At 36.8% G+C, this 26,110-nt stretch overlaps 1 pseudogene across 1 annotated transcript; it reads right to left on the minus strand.

Moving 5' to 3' along the window:
- Positions 1–579: 579 nt before the first annotated feature.
- On the minus strand, positions 580–10,352 carry LOC309496482 (dynein axonemal intermediate chain 7-like; annotated as a pseudogene). Its single transcript, XR_014211782.1, has 13 exons — positions 10,292–10,352; positions 9,449–9,540; positions 9,198–9,302; positions 8,974–9,111; positions 4,001–4,088; positions 3,829–3,920; positions 3,578–3,709; positions 3,354–3,491; positions 2,041–2,175; positions 1,851–1,954; positions 1,495–1,776; positions 1,297–1,405; positions 580–840 (listed from the first exon to the last, which is right to left on the minus strand). The product of XR_014211782.1 is annotated as a dynein axonemal intermediate chain 7-like (transcript).
- Positions 10,353–26,110: the final 15,758 nt, after the last annotated feature.

A 26,110-nucleotide genomic window follows, 5' to 3' on the forward strand; every position in this document is an offset into this window, starting at 1 on the left:
CTTTTTTACTCGGACAAGTGAATGACAGATTTGCTTGTCCAGAGGACAAGCACATGAAAAGGCTTAATGTCGAGCCCTGTGAGTCGGAGTTGATAGCAATGACAAAGTGCCAAGGTTATTATTCACCTTATTAGGGCTAAGGGCTATGGTTAGGATAACTCAAGGGCTAGGGTTAAGATAAGGACAACTGAAACTCAACACTACAAAAAAAAAAAACATAACAATGACAATACTTAATGATCACAATTAAACATTAGTGTACCTAATATGTATGATGGGTGTGACAGTGTCACACTTATACCTTATAGTAAGTAGTAAGTGGTCCTTTGCATTAAATTTAATTGTCATGTCTGATAATATTAAATGCATTGCATTTGGCCCATTAATATGTTATTATTATAATTCTGATGTGCATATTTTTTATATTATACAGGAGCTTTAAATAATAAAAAAAATAAAATATGGAACAATCCAATTTATAGTTTAAAGCATTGGTGGTATTTTACAAATGATCATAGTTAACTAAAACAAATTATACATTTTGTTTTTGTTATAATGAGAGATAGAGGACCAAAAAGCGAGATTCACAATAATTCAGTCTTTAATGGAAATGAGAAGCGAATCACTGAATCAAACATAAATCTTCTCAGGTAAAAACAGAAAACTTTGCTTTGTAGAAATCAACGTAAACTGCAGGCAGCAGATAATACTGGAACTCAGGATGCGCATCAGGGCGTCAGGCGAAGTTGGACTCCGAGTGGAGACTGTAGTGAGAGGCGAAGTCCGCCGAGAGAGAAGGTACCGTAGACTGGATACCGCGTCTGTTCAGGAACTCAGCGTCTGAATTGGCAGGGCAGAGTTCAGTGAGCCAGCAAGAGAATGGATGAGTATACTGACTTCGAGGAGAGGCTTCCACACGAACCACACAGGACACGACAGGACAGGACATCAGGACTCGATTCGTTTTGGCAAGAAAGGTAAGAGAAGCGACTTCAGCATTAGATAGCTTGGAATAAACTGACAAAGGGGCAGAGAAAGAGAGGGTTAGAAATAGCAGGAAACATCAGGAGGGAAGGAGAAACAGGTGAGATGATAGAGTGGAGATTAAGGGTAAATGGGAACAGCTGGGACTGATGAGAACGGGGTGATGGTGTAGTGTGAGATGTGGCCACAAGAGGGAGACAGAGAATGAAGGAACCTGGATCATGACAGTTTTTACGTGATAAAGATTTCATCCTCATATAAAGAAATGAGGAAAATCAGGAAGTGAAAGACGATAAATGGAAGGAACCAAACCAGCTTCTAAACTTGTAGCGATTCCCTCCATCTGACTTTCTCCTTCCTCTAACAGCTTGATTGAAGAGCTCTTCCTCCCCTCCTTAGATGAGATCACACTCACAGCACTCTGACACATGGACACACATTAATATTGTCAGCGACAGAATCCACTAGAAAACAAGTACATAGTGTGCACATGATCAAAGCCTCACTCACCCTCTTCCTGCTCTCTGATCTGACTGAACGGCTCTCTTCCTCCACCTGCTTTGAGCTTTCTCCCTCATCTCCCTCTCCCTCTATCTTCCCATCTTGCACCTCTGCAGCACTCTCAGATGGCCCTCCATCATGGATCTCCTTCTCTGGACCTGTTCACGCTCGCTGTGGTGGGACAGGTGGTCGTAGCGTGTGTGAAGGATCCGAACAGCGATGTCACTCACAGCCAGAGGCTTCGGCAGCTCGAAACCCAGACCCACCTCCTCGAACCGGTAACCTTTAAACCTGGAAACATGGATTGTCAAGTATTTCCTTTATCCTACAATAGTGCCTAAATTTCACCATGAAGACTGACAAACCTTGGATTTTTGTTGAGGTTGGCCCACAGACAAAGAGTAATATTGTCGTCCTGGACTACAGTCTGCATGTTGCCACTCTCAATGTCAGAACTAGAATTTGCAAACTGGACGGGAAGCAAAACACATATTATGTCCAATATGTGTTGAAATAGAAGTAAGCTGCATGGGAAGATCTTAGAAGAACTCCCAACTTAAGTAGCTCCTCAGTGGCCTGGTTGAGTTTGGAGAGGTTGATACTCTGTAGACAAAGGACTGTTTCGTGATACTGTTGAGCAGTGCTTGGCTCAGGACCCTCACTCAAGAGGAAGTCCAGTTCGTCTATCAACTGTCCAAGAGAAACTGTTTTAGATTTTCTGAAGAAAACATGCCTGTGCAAACTCACCACCATGATGTACAATGTTGCCAGGGCACTGCTATGCGGTTGATAGTGTGGTTAAGTTAGTTGCTTCTTGGCGCGAACCATTGTGATCTCTAGATACCCATGTTTCTATGTACAGTAAAGGCCAAAGAATGATAACTATAAAGATTGCTATAGCGCTAACAAGAATCCACACCAATGGACAATAACATTCTCTTTTTTTTTTTAAGGGGCCATTCACACATAACAAGTTTTTGCATTCCACTGGGCTGCTTTTTCATTGTTTTTCTATGCAAACATGCTCTGGATAGACATGTTTGATTGTTCCATTCGACTCTCATGTCTCTCGCTCATGACGCTACATTCTAAAAAATGTGACGCTTAAGTTAAAGTAAGTTTTAAAAAACTTGTGTATAGACCTTTCATTTATTTCATTCCACTGCTATGGAACTCCAGACAGTTCAAATACAACACCGTTTGTACATTGTTTCTGCATTTCTTTTTTTATGTAAACAACACGCAAGCAATGAATGCATCATCAACATGTTGTGTACTACATGTTAAAATTTGTACTGCCTGGTGTTCTTGTGTATTTGTGTGAGTTCTTGTTTTTAATATTTATAACAGGATAGGCTGTAGAGTGCTGTTTTCCTGAATATCAGCACAATTGCGAAATGTGATAGCCTATTGATTTCATACAACAGTTCAATAAACAAGAAGTTAATGTTAGGTGACTTTTATTTGAGTCTTAGAACATTGTCTGTTTTTGCTCTGAATACTAAATGAATTTTGTTACGTGTTTTTAATCAATTGTTTGACTGAATGACGGGGGGCCTCCAACTGTTTCTTTGAAATGGGCCTCCGAATTGCAAAGGCCACCTCTGCATCCTTGTTGTGAACGGCCCTTACGTCTGACATTTCATCAGCTTTTTTATCATTCCCCAGAAGGAAATAAAACATTGGATCCTTAACAATTAACATGATTTGAGGTATTACTCATGACCCTAGCACAGAGGTATGAGTTATGTGTCAAATGTAATACTAAAATGATCAATAATAGTGATCTTTGACTCACCAGGATCACCTTAGTCATCAATAATGGACTTGAAAACATGAAAACAACAGATCCAGAGAGCTGGTCTCACCTGAAGAGCCAGAGCACAGTTTTTCATGACCTGCTGGATTTGGGTTTCAGAGTCTTCTCTCCACAAACTGATGAAGGAGTTGATTTCCGGCTGCACAGCTGGATCCGGACTGCCGTCGCAACGCATGTAACGCTCCCACTGGAAAAGACCAGAGAACAAATCACCCTGTAACACACTTATAGTGGCCTCAGAATTACCCTGAGATAAAGCTACACGAGTCTTACCTTAGCTTTGTTCCTGCATTCTGATTCCCACGTGGTGACTGCAGAGTGATTCTCATCTAGAATGTGCCGCAGTTCATTCAGCTCGTCCTCTCTGCGCTCTCTGTCCTGTGGACATTGACAGGCGTCAATCAATCATTACATCCAAACTTGTCACACACAATCCATCAGTACAGACAGCTGCATATGCACTAAAGCCTGCAGGTAAATGTATGCAACACAACTGTGAATGTTCAAATGAAAGTTCATCAAACCTTTAACTCAAGTAGCTGTTGTTTCTCTTGTTCTATTCGCTCCCTCTCCAGCCTTTCATTCTCCTCACGTTCAGCAATGAGACGAGCTTCTTCTACAGGACAAAACGCAGTATACAGATTTGTTATCAAAAAACTCATTTAAAATTAAATTACTTTAATACTGCAGATATACCTTCCTCTCTCAATCTTTGTTCATCTGCCTCTCTCTGCAATCTCTCCCTCTCAGCCTTGCTGATGTTTCCTTTTTTCTTTTTTGCAGACTGGATGCAAAAGATGCAAGTTATTTATGCTGTCTAAAATGAGCAAATTATTTCTTTCCTTTTTAATGAAACATTTTTTGAGCTTAAAGTTTATAGCTGCAATTATAGTTCTACAAAACTCTACAATTTCTAATAAAACTAAATTGTAAGTGAAGAGATGTTTTTATACAGACTTTATATTACTGACAAAATTGGTATTTTATTTTTAAGAATAAACCTACAAGCCTACCTGAAGAAAAAAAAAAAAGTAAATTAAATAAAACTAATTTGAGGTTGAAAGCTGTTATAATTTTTTTTTATTATTATTTTAAAAAACCACATACTTTTCCATCCTTTGGTGGATAAATGGATTAAGGGGAAAACATCACAGACAAAAATTCAAAGGTAAGTATAAAATCAGACAGGCATTGCTAACATATATCAAGATGCTAAGTTTACATTTTGTCTCGGGACTTTCGCTTTTTATGTTTCCATAAGCAGCCATTATTAATTTACTGAACATAGACTTTATAACACATATGTGCTTATGTTTTGTTGCTTTAACATTTTTCTTTCTTAGAAACATCGGGAAACCTTGACTCACCATGTTGAAAAGCTCTCGGGTAGCAGGCAGGAAGGCAGGCTGGCGGGCGTCTGGTCACCATGACAACGGCGCACGCGCGATAGAAAACAATCACTATTAAAAAAAAAAAAAAATTGGTCAAGAACTTATAAACAGCCCAAATTTCCATCTTGTTTGGTAAAACTTTAAGTAGAGACAGTAAACAAAAAGAAATGCATATTGTAAAGGAAATCAATAGTATTTACAATAAACATCTGATAAATGAAGATGATAAGCAAAAATTAACGACGCTGCATTCCTCACTGGACAGCATTCATGTTAATAAAGCTAAAGGGGCTTATATCCGTTCTCGGGCAAAATGGATGGAGGAAGGAGAAAAGAGCACAGCATATTTCTGTCGTCTAGAGAGGAGAAGGCAGGAACGAAATGCTGTAAAAACGCTGATAATTGACAACCAAGAATGTACCGACCTTGATAAGATCTCCAGAGCAGTTTTTCAGTTTTATAGTAATTTATATTCCTCTTCTTATTCGCAGGTCGATGCTGAAGCTTTCTTTAATAAAATCTCTGAACGGATCCCTAAAATTGATGATTGTTTTAAGAATATCTGTGATGCTGAAATTAAAATGGAAGAGGTGGAAAAAGCCCTTAACTGTCTAAAACTGGATAAATCTCCAGGCTCAGACGGTTTAACAAGCAACTTTTACAAGCATTTCTGGGATAACCTAAAAGATCTCTTATTAAATATGCTAAAAGAAATATGTAATAGGCTACATTCATTTTACCAACAACAATGAAGCAAGGAATTATCACCCTAATTCCAAAACCTGGCAAAAACTCAAAGATAATTGACAATCTACGTCCCATAACTCTTCTTAATAACGATTACAAACTCTTGACTCATATTTTTGCAAACAGACTTAGAGTGGGGATCGAGGACATCGTGTCAGACACACAATCAGGCTTCATCAGAGGACGTTCAATACATCATAATATACGACTTATACTTGACTTACTTGACTATAATTACCTAATAGAAGACAAGAGCCTAATTCTTTTTCTGGACTTTTTTTAAAGCTTTTGACTCGATTGAACACAGATTTATGTTTCGGACATTAGAGCTCTTAGGATTTGGTGAACAATTTATAAACATAGTCAGATTAATTTACAAAGATACAAATAGCACAGTCCTTCTGCCGCAAGGAACTTCCCCAAGATTCCCGATTCAAAAAGGTATTAAACAGGGATGTCCTATATCCCCACTGTCATTTATTATTGCAGCCGAGATGTTATCCATTCTTATTAAAAATTCAGAATTAAAAAAACGAACAATATTTGATCAACATCTGACAATAAGCCAGCTTGCTGATGATACAGCCATATTTATGGAAAATAGCGACCAACTCCCAAAAATCCTTGAAACAATAGGTTTCTTTTCAAAAGCGTCTGGGCTAAAATTGAATCTCAATAAATGTGAACTTCTACCTATTCATGATTGTAATCTCTCAGTTATTCATTCCATCCCTGTGAAAACAACAGTTAAGTATCTAGGCATACAAATTACAAAGGACGTGAATCAATTAACCAAACTTAATATCTGGGGGAACTTGGAAAAATGTAAAGCTCATCTCAACTCTTGGTCTCAGAGAGATCTATCTATTATCGGGCGAACATTACTTACAAAAACTGAAACCATCTCTCGTTTCATCTACCCAGCCCAATCATTGTCAGTTCCCAAGGAAGCAATCAAAGCGATAAACCAAGCAAACTTTAACTACATCTGGAAAGGTAAAACGCATTATATAAAAAAGAGTACAATGATTAGAAACTATGAAGAAGGCGGGGTTAGGGCAATTGATTTTGAATGTATTGATGGTAGCCTACAATCAAAACCAACTGGTTAAAACAATTTCTAAATAAAAAAACACAAATTTGGTTTCACATTCCCAACAATATCTTTATGAAACTTGGTGGCATCAAATTTCTCCTTAGTTGTGATTATGACCTCAAGAAACTTCCCTATAAAATCTCTTCATTTCATTAATTTCACATTTTCTTTCGTTGATATCATGCATGGGAGTGCAAAATTAAGGGTGTTTGCATCTAGGGCAAATAAAAACCTCACTGTATAATATAGTATAAGACCTCATCTAAAAGTAGTATGTTTTGATCATGAAGAGACAGAGAAATCACTAAGTGTTACTTAACTCACCTCTCATTGTGAAGGTCTGTGCCCTTCTAAGGACATTTTTTTTCTTTTTTCTTTTTTGAAACACCATGAGGAACCTTTCCAGATTCTTTAAATTCATACAAGGTTTTAAACATTTCCTTATCTATAGATTGACAGCCAAAATGACAAATTCAACAAAGATGGGTAGGTTTATTTACATGAATTGTGGTTAAGACTCGTTATTCTAAAACATCACCATAACTAATTGGATGATGAATGCTTCGCAAACTATATGTAATGAACCAATTATTTATTGGCCAAAGCTGTACAATATAGTAAATTGCACCGAAACAGAGATCAGAAAAGAAGTTTCTCAGGTGTGGTGGGATATGGACATATAATTAAAAAGTATTCTCATTTAAAGAATATAATACATATCATTTTTATAATATAAAACATTATGCATAAAGTTATCTACCTATCCTAAATACATATACATGGAGGGGTCTGAAATTGTCATCGTAGGTGCATGTCCACTGTGAGAGACATAATCAAAACAAAAAAAATCCAGAAATCACAATATATGATTTTTTTACTATTTATTTGTATGATACAGCTGAAAATAAGTATTTGAACACCTGTCTATCAGCTAGAATTCTGACCCTCAAAGACCTGTTAGTCTGCCTTTAAAATGTCCACCTCCAATCCATTTATTATCCTAAATTAGATGCACCTGTTTGAGGTCGTTAGCTGCATAAAGACACCTGTCCACCCCATACAATCAGTAAGAATCCAACTACTAACATGGCCAAGACCAAAGAGCTGTCCAAAGACACTAGAGACAAAATTGTACACCTCCACAAGGCTGGAAAGGGCTACGGGGAAATTGCCAAGCAGCTTGGTGACAAAAGGTCCACTGTTGGAGCAATCATTAGAAAATGGAAGAAGCTAAACATGACTGTCAATCTCCCTCGGACTGGGGCTCCATGCAAGATCTCACCTCGTGGGGTCTCAATGATCCTAAGAAAGGTGAGAAATCAGCCCAGAACTACACGGGAGGAGCTGGTCAATGACCTGAAAAGAGCAGGGACCACCGTTTCCAAGGTTACTGTTGGTAATACACTAAGACGTCATGGTTTGAAATCATGCATGGCACGGAAGGTTCCCCTGCTTAAACCAGCACATGTCAAGGCCCGTCTTAAGTTTGCCAATGACCATTTGGATGATCCAGAGGAGTCATGGGAGAAAGTCATGTGGTCAGATGAGACCAAAATAGAACTTTTTGGTCATAATTCCACTAAACGTGTTTGGAGGAAGAAGAATGATGAGTACCATCCCAAGAACACCATCCCTACTGTGAAGCATGGAGGTGGTAGCATCATGCTTTGGGGGTGTTTTTCTGCACATGGGACAGGGCGACTGCACTGTATTAAGGAGAGGATGACCGGGGCCATGTATTGCGAGATTTTGGGGAACAACCTCCTTCCCTCAGTTAGAGCATTGAAGATGGGTCGAGGCTGGGTCTTCCAACATGACAATGACCCGCAGCACACAGCCAGGATAACCAAGGAGTGGCTCTGTAAGAAGCATATCAAGGTTCTGGCGTGGCCTAGCCAGTCTCCAGACCTAAACCCAATAGAGAATCTTTGGAGGGAGCTTTTTCAGCGACAGCCCAGAAACCTGACTGATCTAGAGAAGATCTGTGTGGAGGAGTGGGCCAAAATCCCTCCTGCAGTGTGTGCAAACCTGGTGAAAAACTACAGGAAACGTTTGACCTCTGTAATTGCAAACAAAGGCTACTGTACCAAATATTAACATTGATTTTCTCAGGTGTTCAAATACTTATTTGCAGCTGTATCATACAAATAAATAGTTAAAAAATAATACATTGTGATTTCTGGATTTTTTTTTTTAGATTATGTCTCTCACAGTGGACATGAACCTACGATGACAATTTCAGACCCCTCCATGATTTCTAAGTGGGAGAACTTGCAAAATAGCAGGGTATTCAAATACTTATTTTCCTCACTGTATGTGTCAAATGTAATACTAAAATGATCAATAATAGTGATCTTTGACTTACCAGGATCACCTTAGTCATCAATAATGGACTTGAAAACATGAAAACAACAGATCCAGAGAGCTGGTCTCACCTGAAGAGCCAGAGCACAGTTTTTCATGACCTGCTGGATTTGGGTTTCAGAGTCTTCTCTCCACAAACTGATGAAGGAGTTGATTTCCGGCTGCACAGCTGGATCCGGACTGCCGTCGCAACGCATGTAACGCTCCCACTGGAAAAGACCAGAGAACAAATCATCCTGTAACACACTTATAGTGGCCTCAGAATTACCCTGAGATAAAGCTACACGAGTCTTACCTTAGCTTTGTTCCTGCATTCTGATTCCCACGTGGTGACTGCAGAGTGATTCTCATCTAGAATGTGCCGCAGTTCATTCAGCTCGTCCTCTCTGCGCTCTCTGTCCTGTGGACATTGACAGGCGTCAATCAATCATTACATCCAAACTTGTCACACACAATCCATCAGTACAGACAGCTGCATATGCACTAAAGCCTGCAGGTAAATGTATGCAACACAACTGTGAATGTTCAAATGAAAGTTCATCAAACCTTTAACTCAAGTAGCTGTTGTTTCTCTTGTTCTATTCGCTCCCTCTCCAGCCTTTCATTCTCCTCACGTTCAGCAATGAGACGAGCTTCTTCTACAGGACAAAACGCAGTATACAGATTTGTTATCAAAAAACTCATTTAAAATTAAATTACTTTAATACTGCAGATATACCTTCCTCTCTCAATCTTTGTTCATCTGCCTCTCTCTGCAATCTCTCCCTCTCAGCCTTGCTGATGTTTCCTTTTTTCTTTTTTGCAGACTGGATGCAAAAGATGCAAGTTATTTATGCTGTCTAAAATGAGCAAATTATTTCTTTCCTTTTTAATGAAACATTTTTTGAGCTTAAAGTTTATAGCTGCAATTATAGTTCTACAAAACTCTACAATTTCTAATAAAACTAAATTGTAAGTGAAGAGATGTTTTTATACAGACTTTATATTACTGACAAAATTGGTATTTTATTTTTAAGAATAAACCTACAAGCCTACCTGAAGAAAAAAAAAAAAGTAAATTAAATAAAACTAATTTGAGGTTGAAAGCTGTTATAATTTTTTTTTATTATTATTTTAAAAAACCACATACTTTTCCATCCTTTGGTGGATAAATGGATTAAGGGGAAAACATCACAGACAAAAATTCAAAGGTAAGTATAAAATCAGACAGGCATTGCTAACATATATCAAGATGCTAAGTTTACATTTTGTCTCGGGACTTTCGCTTTTTATGTTTCCATAAGCAGCCATTATTAATTTACTGAACATAGACTTTATAACACATATGTGCTTATGTTTTGTTGCTTTAACATTTTTCTTTCTTAGAAACATCGGGAAACCTTGACTCACCATGTTGAAAAGCTCTCGGGTAGCAGGCAGGAAGGCAGGCTGGCGGGCGTCTGGTCACCATGACAACGGCGCACGCGCGATAGAAAACAATCACTATTAAAAAAAAAAAAAAATTGGTCAAGAACTTATAAACAGCCCAAATTTCCATCTTGTTTGGTAAAACTTTAAGTAGAGACAGTAAACAAAAAGAAATGCATATTGTAAAGGAAATCAATAGTATTTACAATAAACATCTGATAAATGAAGATGATAAGCAAAAATTAACGACGCTGCATTCCTCACTGGACAGCATTCATGTTAATAAAGCTAAAGGGGCTTATATCCGTTCTCGGGCAAAATGGATGGAGGAAGGAGAAAAGAGCACAGCATATTTCTGTCGTCTAGAGAGGAGAAGGCAGGAACGAAATGCTGTAAAAACGCTGATAATTGACAACCAAGAATGTACCGACCTTGATAAGATCTCCAGAGCAGTTTTTCAGTTTTATAGTAATTTATATTCCTCTTCTTATTCGCAGGTCGATGCTGAAGCTTTCTTTAATAAAATCTCTGAACAGATCCCTAAAATTGATGATTGTTTTAAGAATATCTGTGATGCTGAAATTAAAATGGAAGAGGTGGAAAAAGCCCTTAACTGTCTAAAACTGGATAAATCTCCAGGCTCAGACGGTTTAACAAGCAACTTTTACAAGCATTTCTGGGATAACCTAAAAGATCTCTTATTAAATATGCTAAAAGAAATATGTAATAGGCTACATTCATTTTACCAACAACAATGAAGCAAGGAATTATCACCCTAATTCCAAAACCTGGCAAAAACTCAAAGATAATTGACAATCTACGTCCCATAACTCTTCTTAATAACGATTACAAACTCTTGACTCATATTTTTGCAAACAGACTTAGAGTGGGGATCGAGGACATCGTGTCAGACACACAATCAGGCTTCATCAGAGGACGTTCAATACATCATAATATACGACTTATACTTGACTTACTTGACTATAATTACCTAATAGAAGACAAGAGCCTAATTCTTTTTCTGGACTTTTTTAAAGCTTTTGACTCGATTGAACACAGATTTATGTTTCGGACATTAGAGCTCTTAGGATTTGGTGAACAGATTAATTTACAAAGATACAAATAGCACAGTCCTTCTGCCGCAAGGAACTTCCCCAAGATTCCCGATTCAAAAAGGTATTAAACAGGGATGTCCTATATCCCCACTGTCATTTATTATTGCAGCCGAGATGTTATCCATTCTTATTAAAAATTCAGAATTTAAAAAACGAACAATATTTGATCAACATCTGACAATAAGCCAGCTTGCTGATGATACAGCCATATTTATGGAAAATAGCGACCAACTCCCAAAAATCCTTGAAACAATAGGTTTCTTTTCAAAAGCGTCTGGGCTAAAATTGAATCTCAATAAATGTGAACTTCTACCTATTCATGATTGTAATCTCTCAGTTATTCATTCCATCCCTGTGAAAACAACAGTTAAGTATCTAGGCATACAAATTACAAAGGACGTGAATCAATTAACCAAACTTAATATCTGGGGGAACTTGGAAAAATGTAAAGCTCATTACTTACAAAAACTGAAACCATCTCTCGTTTCATCTACCCAGCCCAATCATTGTCAGTTCCCAAGGAAGCAATCAAAGCGATAAACCAAGCAAACTTTAACTACATCTGGAAAGGTAAAACGCATTATATAAAAAAGAGTACAATGATTAGAAACTATGAAGAAGGCGGGGTTAGGGCAATTGATTTTGAATGTATTGATGGTAGCCTACAATCAAAACCAACTGGTTAAAACAATTTCTAAATAAAAAAACACAAATTTGGTTTCACATTCCCAACAATATCTTTATGAAACTTGGTGGCATCAAATTTCTCCTTAGTTGTGATTATGACCTCAAGAAACTTCCCTATAAAATCTCTTCATTTCATTAATTTCACATTTTCTTTCGTTGATATCATGCATGGGAGTGCAAAATTAAGGGTGTTTGCATCTAGGGCAAATAAAAACCTCACTGTATAATATAGTATAAGACCTCATCTAAAAGTAGTATGTTTTGATCATGAAGAGACAGAGAAATCACTAAGTGTTACTTAACTCACCTCTCATTGTGAAGGTCTGTGCCCTTCTAAGGACATTTTTTTCTTTTTTGAAACACCATGAGGAACCTTTCCAGATTCTTTAAATTCATACAAGGTTTTAAACATTTCCTTATCTATAGATTGACAGCCAAAATGACAAATTCAACAAAGATGGGTAGGTTTATTTACATGAATTGTGGTTAAGACTCGTTATTCTAAAACATCACCATAACTAATTGGATGATGAATGCTTCGCAAACTATATGTAATGAACCAATTATTTATTGGCCAAAGCTGTACAATATAGTAAATTGCACCGAAATAGAGATCAGAAAAGAAGTTTCTCAGGTGTGGTGGGATATATAATTAAAAAGTATTCTCATTTAAAGAATATAATACATATCATTTTTATAATATAAAACATTATGCATAAAGTTATCTACCTATCCTAAATACATATACATACATAAAATTGATCAACAAAAACATTTGCCTCAACATATTTCTGTGTAAAAATTATTGAGTTTTTTAAAGCATTCACTCATTAACTCGAAATTACTTTTATAGTAAGATACAGTGTCTTAAAATGACATATTTTATTCATATTCAGCTGTAAAAACAAGAATGTTAGACAAGAGAAAAACATGGGATCAATGACAAAATTAATACAGCAGGACTAAAAAAGATTTACTATATTATTCAAATATGTATTTATGAATATACCTTTCCTTAATATTTCGGTATGCCTTCTACACCAGTGTGTTTTTGTGTTCACTTGTTTACACAAAGATTAAGAATGATAACATTACTAAACTGATAAGATGTAGGCCTAATTTTTATGATTAGCCTAATGGTTAGTCATTATTATCAATTAATTTGACCAACGTTCTAAAGCATTGCTAGAGAAAACAACTGTTAATGCATCTGAAGCTTAACATTTATGATAACCTTTGATAAAGTAAAGGTTGTGTATCAAAAATATTTCCAGTTGAGTGTAAAGCAACATCCAAAGCATGCAACATGCAACTCCAAGTTCGTATGTTGCCTTGAGCTATATCAGCCTATAATTTAAAGGCTATTTTAATAATATGCAGACAACTTTGGGAGACAGAATAAAGACACAAGAATATATTTGTAAATATTTATTTGAACAGCAATCACACACCTTTTAAAATCCCAATCTCAGTCATTCATGAGAAACGAACAGTTCTATCAAATGTAAGCGACAACTAATCTGGGAAAACTTGGAGAAATATACCTTTATTGTAGGTCTTGCAACGCTTACAGGATCAGGTAATAGTTCAGGTAAACTCAGAGTACTGAAACACATGCTACAAAACGATGTATTATTTATAAAATATATACGAGTAGTTTAAGATTATCTTCGTTCAATTTTATTACCTGTTTGAAATAAATAATCCATAAAACAAAACGCGTTCTGAGGTGTTCACGCTAATCATTTCTGTTCCACTCGCTTGTATTTGTCGCCCCGCCCACGCTATGGTCTCGTGAATATTCATGATAGCTCCACCCATTGGAACCAAATATTTCAGGAACTGAATATAATTGTAACACCGGGACAAGTGGATTTTTTGAAGGGACAAGTAAAAAAGAATTTTACTTGCCTGACCGGACAAGTAGCCTGATTAAACGTCAGTAACAAAACAAAAAAATAACTAGGGAATCACTAAAATGAGAGAATGATTCTGATTGTATTATATTTATTGTAAGTTGCGATCGATAGTGGATGAGTATTACTGACGGTGGTTGCGCTGTTGAGGCTCGCGCAGCCTCTCGAGGAGAAATCCAAACAAATGAAAACTCAGTTTAAACTCAGTTAACAACATAGCCTACTGCCAGTGCCAAAATTCAAAATGTTTTTTAATTGTTTTAACAGATATGATACAGTTTAGCAACCTCACACGACGAGTGCTGTTTTCTTGAGTAGGCTACCATCACGACTGAAAATGTGACATTGCTTTTGATACAACAGATCAATAAACAGTTCAAATTAAGTCACTTACATTTTAGACACAATATTGACTGTTTTTGTTCTGTTTCAGCAGCAAAAATAGTTCCAAACAAAGATCACAGCAGAACCGTAACGCATCTCACAGCAACACTTGACCGTGTTTTATTACTGAATGATTCAGCGTTGTGTATGAATTGGCCAGTCAAAGATTCAATGACCCATTCATAAACATCGGTCTCATTCTTGAATGAATCAGTTGTTTGAACGAATCGTTTGAATGAATGACTCAATGACTCGCTCATTAAGACAGTCGCCTGCCGCCTCCTACTGGCGGTTTACTTTCATGTTTAAAAGTATCATTCTTTCCAAAATTTCTTATTTGTATATTCAAAAATATTTAAAACGATATCATATTCATAACAATATGTAATGCAGTTGTACATTTTCAGTGTAAATTATTTAATTTCATCAGCCCTACCTAGGGTAACAACAGCCCTATATTATCTTATTAGGCTATTCTAATTTAATCTATTGATCAAATTTAAAACTAAATATGAAGCATACATTTAAAAAGATTTTAATAAGACCCTTTATAGGTGCAGATATGACAATATGCAGATTTAAATACATCAGAGTTGATTGAACACAGATGAGGATGTTTCTTCAGAATAAATTATATTTACAGCACACACACACACACACCAAAAAAATTCCGGACAAGCAACTTTTTTACTCGGACAAGTGAATGACAGATTTGCTTGTCCAGAGGACAAGCACATGAAAAGGCTTAATGTCGAGCCCTGTGAGTCGGAGTTGATAGCAATGACAAAGTGCCAAGGTTATTATTCACCTTATTAGGGCTAAGGGCTATGGTTAGGATAACTCAAGGGCTAGGGTTAAGATAAGGACAACTGAAACTCAACTCGACACTACAAAAAAAAAACATAACAATGACAATACTTAATGATCACAATTAAACATTAGTGTACCTAATATGTATGATGGGTGTGACAGTGTCACACTTATACCTTATAGTAAGTAGTAAGTGGTCCTTTGCATTAAATTTAATTGTCATGTCTGATAATATTAAATGCATTGCATTTGGCCCATTAATATGTTATTATTATAATTCTGATGTGCATATTTTTTATATTATACAGGAGCTTTAAAAAAAAAAAAAAATCAAATATGGAACAATCCAATTTATAGTTTAAAGCATTGGTGGTATTTTACAAATGATCATAGTTAACTAAAACAAATTATACATTTTGTTTTTGTTATAATGAGAGATAGAGGACCAAAAAGCGAGATTCACAATAATTCAGTCTTTAATGGAAATGAGAAGCGAATCACTGAATCAAACATAAATCTTCTCAGGTAAAAACAGAAAACTTCGCTTTGTAGAAATCAACGTAAACTGCAGGCAGCAGATAATACTGGAACTCAGGATGCGCATCAGGGCGTCAGGCGAAGTTGGACTCCGAGTGGAGACTGTAGTGAGAGGCGAAGTCCGCCGAGAGAGAAGGTACCGTAGACTGGATACCGCGTCTGTTCAGGAACTCAGCGTCTGAATTGGCAGGGCAGAGTTCAGTGAGCCAGCAAGAGAATGGATGAGTTCTTCCAACATGACAATGACCCGCAGCACACAGCCAGGATAACCAAGGAGTGGCTCTGTAAGAAGCATATCAAGGTTCTGGCGTGGCCTAGCCAGTCTCCAGACCTAAACCCAATAGAGAATCTTTGGAGGGAGCTTTTTCAGCGACAGCCCAGAAACCTGACTGATCTAGAGAAGATCTGTGTGGAGGAGTGGGCCAAAATCCCTCCTGCAGTGTGTGCAAACCTGGTGAAAAACTACAGGAAACGTTTGACCTCTGTAATTGCAAACAAAGGCTACTGTACCAAATATTAACATTGATTTTCTCAGGTGTTCAAATACTTATTTGCAGCTGTATCATACAAATAAATAGTTAAAAAATAATACATTGTGATTTCTGGATTTTTTTTTTTAGATTATGTCTCTCACAGTGGACATGAACCTACGATGACAATTTCAGACCCCTCCATGATTTCTAAGTGGGAGAACTTGCAAAATAGCAGGGTATTCAAATACTTATTTTCCTCACTGTATGTGTCAAATGTAATACTAAAATGATCAATAATAGTGATCTTTGACTTACCAGGATCACCTTAGTCATCAATAATGGACTTGAAAACATGAAAACAACAGATCCAGAGAGCTGGTCTCACCTGAAGAGCCAGAGCACAGTTTTTCATGACCTGCTGGATTTGGGTTTCAGAGTCTTCTCTCCACAAACTGATGAAGGAGTTGATTTCCGGCTGCACAGCTGGATCCGGACTGCCGTCGCAACGCATGTAACGCTCCCACTGGAAAAGACCAGAGAACAAATCATCCTGTAACACACTTATAGTGGCCTCAGAATTACCCTGAGATAAAGCTACACGAGTCTTACCTTAGCTTTGTTCCTGCATTCTGATTCCCACGTGGTGACTGCAGAGTGATTCTCATCTAGAATGTGCCGCAGTTCATTCAGCTCGTCCTCTCTGCGCTCTCTGTCCTGTGGACATTGACAGGCGTCAATCAATCATTACATCCAAACTTGTCACACACAATCCATCAGTACAGACAGCTGCATATGCACTAAAGCCTGCAGGTAAATGTATGCAACACAACTGTGAATGTTCAAATGAAAGTTCATCAAACCTTTAACTCAAGTAGCTGTTGTTTCTCTTGTTCTATTCGCTCCCTCTCCAGCCTTTCATTCTCCTCACGTTCAGCAATGAGACGAGCTTCTTCTACAGGACAAAACGCAGTATACAGATTTGTTATCAAAAAACTCATTTAAAATTAAATTACTTTAATACTGCAGATATACCTTCCTCTCTCAATCTTTGTTCATCTGCCTCTCTCTGCAATCTCTCCCTCTCAGCCTTGCTGATGTTTCCTTTTTTCTTTTTTGCAGACTGGATGCAAAAGATGCAAGTTATTTATGCTGTCTAAAATGAGCAAATTATTTCTTTCCTTTTTAATGAAACATTTTTTGAGCTTAAAGTTTATAGCTGCAATTATAGTTCTACAAAACTCTACAATTTCTAATAAAACTAAATTGTAAGTGAAGAGATGTTTTTATACAGACTTTATATTACTGACAAAATTGGTATTTTATTTTTAAGAATAAACCTACAAGCCTACCTGAAAAAAAAAAAAAAAAGTAAATTAAATAAAACTAATTTGAGGTTGAAAGCTGTTATAATTTTTTTTTATTATTATTTTAAAAAAACACATACTTTTCCATTCTTTGGTGGATAAATGGATTAAGGGGAAAACATCACAGACAAAAATTCAAAGGTAAGTATAAAATCAGACAGGCATTGCTAACATATATCAAGATGCTAAGTTTACATTTTGTCTCGGGACTTTCGCTTTTTATGTTTCCATAAGCAGCCATTATTAATTTACTGAACATAGACTTTATAACACATATGTGCTTATGTTTTGTTGCTTTAACATTTTTCTTTCTTAGAAACATCGGGAAACCTTGACTCACCATGTTGAAAAGCTCTCGGGTAGCAGGCAGGAAGGCAGGCTGGCGGGCGTCTGGTCACCATGACAACGGCGCACGCGCGATAGAAAACAATCACTATTAAAAAAAAAAAAAAATTGGTCAAGAACTTATAAACAGCCCAAATTTCCATCTTGTTTGGTAAAACTTTAAGTAGAGACAGTAAACAAAAAGAAATGCATATTGTAAAGGAAATCAATAGTATTTACAATAAACATCTGATAAATGAAGATGATAAGCAAAAATTAACGACGCTGCATTCCTCACTGGACAGCATTCATGTTAATAAAGCTAAAGGGGCTTATATCCGTTCTCGGGCAAAATGGATGGAGGAAGGAGAAAAGAGCACAGCATATTTCTGTCGTCTAGAGAGGAGAAGGCAGGAACGAAATGCTGTAAAAACGCTGATAATTGACAACCAAGAATGTACCGACCTTGATAAGATCTCCAGAGCAGTTTTTCAGTTTTATAGTAATTTATATTCCTCTTCTTATTCGCAGGTCGATGCTGAAGCTTTCTTTAATAAAATCTCTGAACAGATCCCTAAAATTGATGATTGTTTTAAGAATATCTGTGATGCTGAAATTAAAATGGAAGAGGTGGAAAAAGCCCTTAACTGTCTAAAACTGGATAAATCTCCAGGCTCAGACGGTTTAACAAGCAACTTTTACAAGCATTTCTGGGATAACCTAAAAGATCTCTTATTAAATATGCTAAAAGAAATATGTAATAGGCTACATTCATTTTACCAACAACAATGAAGCAAGGAATTATCACCCTAATTCCAAAACCTGGCAAAAACTCAAAGATAATTGACAATCTACGTCCCATAACTCTTCTTAATAACGATTACAAACTCTTGACTCATATTTTTGCAAACAGACTTAGAGTGGGGATCGAGGACATGGTGTCAGACACACAATCAGGCTTCATCAGAGGACGTTCAATACATCATAATATACGACTTATACTTGACTTACTGGACTATAATTACCTAATAGAAGACAAGAGCCTAATTCTTTTTCTGGACTTTTTTAAAGCTTTTGACTCGATTGAACACAGATTTATGTTTCGGACATTAGAGCTCTTAGGATTTGGTGAACAATTTATAAACATAGTCAGATTAATTTACAAAGATACAAATAGCACAGTCCTTCTGCCGCAAGGAACTTCCCCAAGATTCCCGATTCAAAAAGGTATTAAACAGGGATGTCCTATATCCCCACTGTCATTTATTATTGCAGCCGAGATGTTATCCATTCTTATTAAAAATTCAGAATTTAAAAAACGAACAATATTTGATCAACATCTGACAATAAGCCAGCTTGCTGATGATACAGCCATATTTATGGAAAATAGCGACCAACTCCCAAAAATCCTTGAAACAATAGGTTTCTTTTCAAAAGCGTCTGGGCTAAAATTGAATCTCAATAAATGTGAACTTCTACCTATTCATGATTGTAATCTCTCAGTTATTCATTCCATCCCTGTGAAAACAACAGTTAAGTATCTAGGCATACAAATTACAAAGGACGTGAATCAATTAACCAAACTTAATATCTGGGGGAACTTGGAAAAATGTAAAGCTCATTACTTACAAAAACTGAAACCATCTCTCGTTTCATCTACCCAGCCCAATCATTGTCAGTTCCCAAGGAAGCAATCAAAGCGATAAACCAAGCAAACTTTAACTACATCTGGAAAGGTAAAACGCATTATATAAAAAAGAGTACAATGATTAGAAACTATGAAGAAGGCGGGGTTAGGGCAATTGATTTTGAATGTATTGATGGTAGCCTACAATCAAAACCAACTGGTTAAAACAATTTCTAAATAAAAAAACACAAATTTGGTTTCACATTCCCAACAATATCTTTATGAAACTTGGTGGCATCAAATTTCTCCTTAGTTGTGATTATGACCTCAAGAAACTTCCCTATAAAATCTCTTCATTTCATTAATTTCACATTTTCTTTCGTTGATATCATGCATGGGAGTGCAAAATTAAGGGTGTTTGCATCTAGGGCAAATAAAAACCTCACTGTATAATATAGTATAAGACCTCATCTAAAAGTAGTATGTTTTGATCATGAAGAGACAGAGAAATCACTAAGTGTTACTTAACTCACCTCTCATTGTGAAGGTCTGTGCCCTTCTAAGGACATTTTTTTTCTTTTTTCTTTTTTGAAACACCATGAGGAACCTTTCCAGATTCTTTAAATTCATACAAGGTTTTAAACATTTCCTTATCTATAGATTGACAGCCAAAATGACAAATTCAACAAAGATGGGTAGGTTTATTTACATGAATTGTGGTTAAGACTCGTTATTCTAAAACATCACCATAACTAATTGGATGATGAATGCTTCGCAAACTATATGTAATGAACCAATTATTTATTGGCCAAAGCTGTACAATATAGTAAATTGCACCGAAATAGAGATCAGAAAAGAAGTTTCTCAGGTGTGGTGGGATATGGACATATAATTAAAAAGTATTCTCATTTAAAGAATATAATACATATCATTTTTATAATATAAAACATTATGCATAAAGTTATCTACCTATCCTAAATACATATACATGGAGGGGTCTGAAATTGTCATCGTAGGTGCATGTCCACTGTGAGAGACATAATCAAAAAAAAATAATCCAGAAATCACAATATATGATTTTTTTACTATTTATTTGTATGATACAGCTGAAAATAAGTATTTGAACACCTGTCTATCAGCTAGAATTCTGACCCTCAAAGACCTGTTAGTCTGCCTTTAAAATGTCCACCTCCAATCCATTTATTATCCTAAATTAGATGCACCTGTTTGAGGTCGTTAGCTGCATAAAGACACCTGTCCACCCCATACAATCAGTAAGAATCCAACTACTAACATGGCCAAGACCAAAGAGCTGTCCAAAGACACTAGAGACAAAATTGTACACCTCCACAAGGCTGGAAAGGGCTACGGGGAAATTGCCAAGCAGCTTGGTGACAAAAGGTCCACTGTTGGAGCAATCATTAGAAAATGGAAGAAGCTAAACATGACTGTCAATCTCCCTCGGACTGGGGCTCCATGCAAGATCTCACCTCGTGGGGTCTCAATGATCCTAAGAAAGGTGAGAAATCAGCCCAGAACTACACGGGAGGAGCTGGTCAATGACCTGAAAAGAGCAGGGACCACCGTTTCCAAGGTTACTGTTGGTAATACACTAAGACGTCATGGTTTGAAATCATGCATGGCACGGAAGGTTCCCCTGCTTAAACCAGCACATGTCAAGGCCCGTCTTAAGTTTGCCAATGACCATTTGGATGATCCAGAGGAGTCATGGGAGAAAGTCATGTGGTCAGATGAGACCAAAATAGAACTTTTTGGTCATAATTCCACTAAACGTGTTTGGAGGAAGAAGAATGATGAGTACCATCCCAAGAACACCATCCCTACTGTGAAGCATGGAGGTGGTAGCATCATGCTTTGGGGGTGTTTTTCTGCACATGGGACAGGGCGACTGCACTGTATTAAGGAGAGGATGACCGGGGCCATGTATTGCGAGATTTTGGGGAACAACCTCCTTCCCTCAGTTAGAGCATTGAAGATGGGTCGAGGCTGGGTCTTCCAACATGACAATGACCCGCAGCACACAGCCAGGATAACCAAGGAGTGGCTCTGTAAGAAGCATATCAAGGTTCTGGCGTGGCCTAGCCAGTCTCCAGACCTAAACCCAATAGAGAATCTTTGGAGGGAGCTTTTTCAGCGACAGCCCAGAAACCTGACTGATCTAGAGAAGATCTGTGTGGAGGAGTGGGCCAAAATCCCTCCTGCAGTGTGTGCAAACCTGGTGAAAAACTACAGGAAACGTTTGACCTCTGTAATTGCAAACAAAGGCTACTGTACCAAATATTAACATTGATTTTCTCAGGTGTTCAAATACTTATTTGCAGCTGTATCATACAAATAAATAGTTAAAAAATAATACATTGTGATTTCTGGATTTTTTTTTTTAGATTATGTCTCTCACAGTGGACATGAACCTACGATGACAATTTCAGACCCCTCCATGATTTCTAAGTGGGAGAACTTGCAAAATAGCAGGGTATTCAAATACTTATTTTCCTCACTGTATGTGTCAAATGTAATACTAAAATGATCAATAATAGTGATCTTTGACTTACCAGGATCACCTTAGTCATCAATAATGGACTTGAAAACATGAAAACAACAGATCCAGAGAGCTGGTCTCACCTGAAGAGCCAGAGCACAGTTTTTCATGACCTGCTGGATTTGGGTTTCAGAGTCTTCTCTCCACAAACTGATGAAGGAGTTGATTTCCGGCTGCACAGCTGGATCCGGACTGCCGTCGCAACGCATGTAACGCTCCCACTGGAAAAGACCAGAGAACAAATCACCCTGTAACACACTTATAGTGGCCTCAGAATTACCCTGAGATAAAGCTACACGAGTCTTACCTTAGCTTTGTTCCTGCATTCTGATTCCCACGTGGTGACTGCAGAGTGATTCTCATCTAGAATGTGCCGCAGTTCATTCAGCTCGTCCTCTCTGCGCTCTCTGTCCTGTGGACATTGACAGGCGTCAATCAATCATTACATCCAAACTTGTCACACACAATCCATCAGTACAGACAGCTGCATATGCACTAAAGCCTGCAGGTAAATGTATGCAACACAACTGTGAATGTTCAAATGAAAGTTCATCAAACCTTTAACTCAAGTAGCTGTTGTTTCTCTTGTTCTATTCGCTCCCTCTCCAGCCTTTCATTCTCCTCACGTTCAGCAATGAGACGAGCTTCTTCTACAGGACAAAACGCAGTATACAGATTTGTTATCAAAAAACTCATTTAAAATTAAATTACTTTAATACTGCAGATATACCTTCCTCTCTCAATCTTTGTTCATCTGCCTCTCTCTGCAATCTCTCCCTCTCAGCCTTGCTGATGTTTCCTTTTTTCTTTTTTGCAGACTGGATGCAAAAGATGCAAGTTATTTATGCTGTCTAAAATGAGCAAATTATTTCTTTCCTTTTTAATGAAACATTTTTTGAGCTTAAAGTTTATAGCTGCAATTATAGTTCTACAAAACTCTACAATTTCTAATAAAACTAAATTGTAAGTGAAGAGATGTTTTTATACAGACTTTATATTACTGACAAAATTGGTATTTTATTTTTAAGAATAAACCTACAAGCCTACCTGAAGAAAAAAAAAAAGTAAATTAAATAAAACTAATTTGAGGTTGAAAGCTGTTATAATTTTTTTTTTATTATTATTTTAAAAAACCACATACTTTTCCATCCTTTGGTGGATAAATGGATTAAGGGGAAAACATCACAGACAAAAATTCAAAGGTAAGTATAAAATCAGACAGGCATTGCTAACATATATCAAGATGCTAAGTTTACATTTTGTCTCGGGACTTTCGCTTTTTATGTTTCCATAAGCAGCCATTATTAATTTACTGAACATAGACTTTATAACACATATGTGCTTATGTTTTGTTGCTTTAACATTTTTCTTTCTTAGAAACATCGGGAAACCTTGACTCACCATGTTGAAAAGCTCTCGGGTAGCAGGCAGGAAGGCAGGCTGGCGGGCGTCTGGTCACCATGACAACGGCGCACGCGCGATAGAAAACAATCACTATTAAAAAAAAAAAAAAATTGGTCAAGAACTTATAAACAGCCCAAATTTCCATCTTGTTTGGTAAAACTTTAAGTAGAGACAGTAAACAAAAAGAAATGCATATTGTAAAGGAAATCAATAGTATTTACAATAAACATCTGATAAATGAAGATGATAAGCAAAAATTAACGACGCTGCATTCCTCACTGGACAGCATTCATGTTAATAAAGCTAAAGGGGCTTATATCCGTTCTCGGGCAAAATGGATGGAGGAAGGAGAAAAGAGCACAGCATATTTCTGTCGTCTAGAGAGGAGAAGGCAGGAACGAAATGCTGTAAAAACGCTGATAATTGACAACCAAGAATGTACCGACCTTGATAAGATCTCCAGAGCAGTTTTTCAGTTTTATAGTAATTTATATTCCTCTTCTTATTCGCAGGTCGATGCTGAAGCTTTCTTTAATAAAATCTCTGAACAGATCCCTAAAATTGATGATTGTTTTAAGAATATCTGTGATGCTGAAATTAAAATGGAAGAGGTGGAAAAAGCCCTTAACTGTCTAAAACTGGATAAATCTCCAGGCTCAGACGGTTTAACAAGCAACTTTTACAAGCATTTCTGGGATAACCTAAAAGATCTCTTATTAAATATGCTAAAAGAAATATGTAATAGGCTACATTCATTTTACCAACAACAATGAAGCAAGGAATTATCACCCTAATTCCAAAACCTGGCAAAAACTCAAAGATAATTGACAATCTACGTCCCATAACTCTTCTTAATAACGATTACAAACTCTTGACTCATATTTTTGCAAACAGACTTAGAGTGGGGATCGAGGACATCGTGTCAGACACACAATCAGGCGTCATCAGAGGACGTTCAATACATCATAATATACGACTTATACTTGACTTACTTGACTATAATTACCTAATAGAAGACAAGAGCCTAATTCTTTTTCTGGACCTTTTTAAAGCTTTTGACTCGATTGAACACAGATTTATGTTTCGGACATTAGAGCTCTTAGGATTTGGTGAACAATTTATAAACATAGTCAGATTAATTTACAAAGATACAAATAGCACAGTCCTTCTGCCGCAAGGAACTTCCCCAAGATTCCCGATTCAAAAAGGTATTAAACAGGGATGTCCTATATCCCCACTGTCATTTATTATTGCAGCCGAGATGTTATCCATTCTTATTAAAAATTCAGAATTTAAAAAACGAACAATATTTGATCAACATCTGACAATAAGCCAGCTTGCTGATGATACAGCCATATTTATGGAAAATAGCGACCAACTCCCAAAAATCCTTGAAACAATAGGTTTCTTTTCAAAAGCGTCTGGGCTAAAATTGAATCTCAATAAATGTGAACTTATACCTATTCATGATTGTAATCTCTCAGTTATTCATTCCATCCCTGTGAAAACAACAGTTAAGTATCTAGGCATACAAATTACAAAGGACGTGAATCAATTAACCAAACTTAATATCTGGGGGAACTTGGAAAAATGTAAAGCTCATTACTTACAAAAACTGAAACCATCTCTCGTTTCATCTACCCAGCCCAATCATTGTCAGTTCCCAAGGAAGCAATCAAAGCGATAAACCAAGCAAACTTTAACTACATCTGGAAAGGTAAAACGCATTATATAAAAAAGAGTAGGCTACAATGATTAGAAACTATGAAGAAGGCGGGGTTAGGGCAATTGATTTTGAATGTATTGATGGTTTTTTGAAGGAGTAACACCGCACTCACGAACAACAAGGTGCCAGACAAACAAAACTGAAGATCTCAAAAATAAATAAAACTGTCTGCACACTTGAATCCTTTCAGCAAATTGAATAGCCAAGCTTTCGGTCAAACGACCATCCTCAGGGCATGTATTGATGGTAGCCTACATAGCAAGGTCCAACTAAAGTAATGTTATACTCAGTTTGTGCAGTTTGTCGTTTTGAATGTACCATTCCAGAGGTAAGTGCACCTAATTGTAATAAAACAGAGACAAAACTCTAGCAAATTGATTCATTTAATTTTGTTTTTTATTTGACACTGCCAAATTTCACATTTTCTTTCGTTGATATCATGCAAGGGAGTGCAAAATTAAGGGTGTTTGCATCTAGGGCAAATAAAAACCTCACTGTATAATATAGTATAAGACCTCATCTAAAAGTAGTATGTTTTGATCATGAAGAGACAGAGAAATCACTAAGTGTTACTTAACTCACCTCTCATTGTGAAGGTCTGTGCCCTTCTAAGGACATTTTTTTTCTTTTTTCTTTTTTGAAACACCATGAGGAACCTTTCCAGATTCTTTAAATTCATACAAGGTTTTAAACATTTCCTTATCTATAGATTGACAGCCAAAATGACAAATTCAACAAAGATGGGTAGGTTTATTTACATGAATTGTGGTTAAGACTCGTTATTCTAAAACATCACCATAACTAATTGGATGATGAATGCTTCGCAAACTATATGTAATGAACCAATTATTTATTGGCCAAAGCTGTACAATAT

Source organism: Leuciscus leuciscus (assembly GCF_965113295.1).
Source record: "Leuciscus leuciscus genome assembly, chromosome: 4".
NCBI classification, from domain to species: Eukaryota; Metazoa; Chordata; class Actinopteri; order Cypriniformes; family Leuciscidae; genus Leuciscus; species Leuciscus leuciscus.